At 42.4% G+C, this 2,863-nt stretch overlaps 1 non-coding gene across 1 annotated transcript; it reads right to left on the bottom strand.

Annotated features, from left to right (window-relative positions):
- Positions 1–1,644: 1,644 nt before the first annotated feature.
- LOC142007698 (U2 spliceosomal RNA) lies at positions 1,645–1,837 on the bottom strand. The gene has a single exon (XR_012643977.1). It is a non-coding gene; the product is annotated as a U2 spliceosomal RNA (small nuclear RNA).
- Positions 1,838–2,863: the final 1,026 nt, after the last annotated feature.

The raw sequence follows: 2,863 nt of genomic DNA, 5'->3' as shown, positions 1-2,863 counted from the left end.
TTGGAGACAAGCAGATGCCCATAAGGCAGTAGATATGGGGTAATGCTGCTTTCCTGAAATTTGTCAGAACAAGCACAAGGGAAGCAGATTTGATTATATCGTTTGATAGTGGAGGTAAGTGTTAAATCCACAACCACCACAGTTAAGATCAAAATGTCCCTGTGTGGTTGTCAGAGGATAACACCTCTTTCACCCTGAAATAAAATGGGTAAAACTGAGGAAGTTATTGGAAGTTTGTTCAGCAAATGCAGAATATTTTATTTTTCACTAGACCTATAATGTAACATTATCTGGTAATAACACTTTTTCTGTCATACCATATAGTCTAGGTCAGTAGTAGGCAACCAAAAGAGCAAGAAGAGCCATTTCGTGGAGGGTTTTTTTTTTATTTTTGTTTGTTTTAGTTTTAGTTTTGTTTTGTTTTGTTTTGGTATTCAGTAAAAAACTCAATAATTCATGTGAATACAAGATGGTCCTTAATAAATAAGGTCAAGCCATATTTTCTGTAACCCCTATTTTAAGAATAGCGCAGGCACATATCCCACAACGCAATGCAAATATTAAAGAGGGAGTTAGCTAAAGTTTCACGGTCATATATAATTTGCTATTTAGATCTGAGTTGTTCATTGTTCAGCTTTTAGATGGTCACCAAAATATTGAAAATAATCAGGAGAGTTTTTGTTTTTTTACTTTGCAGTTTCAACCTGGGGAGCCACAAAGAAGTCTTTAAAAAGAAGTCCTTAAATGTTACAGACCCCTGGTCTAGGTGAACCTGTATCTATGCAGAATACTTGAATTGAAAGGGACCTGAGGGATTTTGGTAGTCTGGATATGTTTGTTCCTCTAGCTGGATGCAGGAAATTCATCCCCATGGACCCACATTTCTCTAAGTTAACATATTTTTAGGACAAGAGACCATCAAAGGCAGATGGAAGAAGAGGTTTGAGTTACTCCTGAAATATGTCACCTTTCTCTAGTGCCTCTATCAAATCTATAGATATTGAAGAGAATCTCTGGCTTAGCTGAAGTAGTGACAAGTCATTATGGAAACAAAGAACCACAAGGTAGCAGGGTCAGATAACATACCAGCTCTCGTTTACCATTTTGGAGGTGAAGAACTGGTACAGAAGATCCACAAACTCTTTCCTTCATGTCTGGTGTAATAAGAAGAATCTGGAAGATTTGAGAAATGCTAACATTGTCACAAAGGAGGTAAGCCTGAGTGTGGTAATTTCCTCTGTCCTCTTAAACTGATTACTTCCCCTTGTTGAGGAAATATTGCCAACTTTTTGGTAATTATTAATAAAAATAATAATAAATGGAGATACACCTCTCATAGAGCTGGAAGGGACCTTGGGACTTCAATGAGTCCAGTCCCCTGCCCTCTTGGCAGGACCAAGCACTATCACTGACAGGTTGTTGGGTTTTTTCTTTTTTTAAATCTATTTACCCCAGACCCCTAAACAGGCTCCTCAAGGACTGAGCTCATAACCTTTGGTTTAGTAGGCCAATGTTCAAACTACTGAGCTATCCCTCCCCTCTGGCAACAGAAACAAAACCAAAGCAAACAAACAAAATTAAGAAGCAACTCTTCCCACCAAATGCATCTCCTTTTCTAGCATTAACCAAACTGTTTCTCTGCCACAGAGGTGCACCAGTCTTGGAAACACTGCAATACCAATCCAATGCATGAAGCAACTGGAGTAAGTTCCTACACCAGCTTCCACGTTCAAAAATCCACATAATACACAGTTCTCTCGGAGAGAACATACTAGTATTACACTGATAAGAACAGAAACTGCACTTGATCTTAGCCCTCAAAAGGACAAGGTGTGATACCCAACCGCTGTGGCGCAACTGGTCTAGACCATCCCGCAGGACAAGCAACATGATCTTTTTAGCTGACAAATCCAGGGAAAGTCTTAGGAGGAAAATCAGAACTTGTACATGACCTTCATTGATTTGACACAGGCCTTTGCTTCCACCAATCATGGAGACCTGTGGCCAGATTTGGCTGCCCTCAAAAATTTATTAAGGTCCTAAGGCTTCCCCATGACAGATGACTGTCAGTCCTCTTTTAAGACCATGAGACAGAACCCTCTGTCATCAAAACTGGGGTTAACCCAACCCTGCTGGAGGGTTAAGCAAGGATGCATTATTGACCCAACCCCGCTCAACATCTATTTGGCAGTAATTTTGGAACTCATTAAAGGTCACCTTGCCAGCGAAGTAGATATTCAATTCAGAATGGCTGTTCTGAAGATACACTTCAACATCTCTGCTCAAAATCTTAAGGGTGTTATTATTAGGCTCCCCCGAGGGGGGTGGGAGCAAAGAGGGCAGCTACTCGTGACCCCTTTGTAAAGCTGCAACAGAACTGTGCTGCTGCTCTGCGTGCAGCTTTGAGGGAGCATAAAGGGGGCCCCCAGGGTTGACCGCCCTGAGACCCATCCCTTCCACCCTTGGCCCCACCCTACCCCATCCAGGACTGGGTGGGACCTTCTTCATCACTGAGTCCAGTTCCTTGCTATCACAGGCTTCCACATCCCATAATCCTGTTCATAAATTTATCTAACTCTAACTAGGCAGCTTGTCCTCCCCCGCAGTTAAACTAATACTTATATTGGAATAGGATGAACATCTGTCCCATTTGTAACAGAAGTCCCTTATTTAAGCCCTTTTTTTAAAAAACTGGCATATTGTCCCATATTTTCCAGTCTGGCACTCTCCCTCTGGTCAGTCTGCGGTGAGTTCAGCCACCGCAGCCTCCTGTTTGTGGCTGGCCGTTGAATGAGGGCAGGCTGTGGCCAGCAGGTGGAGCTCTCTGGCAGAGCGCAGAGGCTGGTAGGAGGCAAGGCAGGCT

The sequence above is a fragment of the Carettochelys insculpta genome, chromosome 1 (assembly GCF_033958435.1).
Source record: "Carettochelys insculpta isolate YL-2023 chromosome 1, ASM3395843v1, whole genome shotgun sequence".
Lineage (NCBI taxonomy): Eukaryota > Metazoa > Chordata > Testudines > Carettochelyidae > Carettochelys > Carettochelys insculpta.
This window is presented reverse-complemented; position numbering and strand designations above follow the sequence as displayed.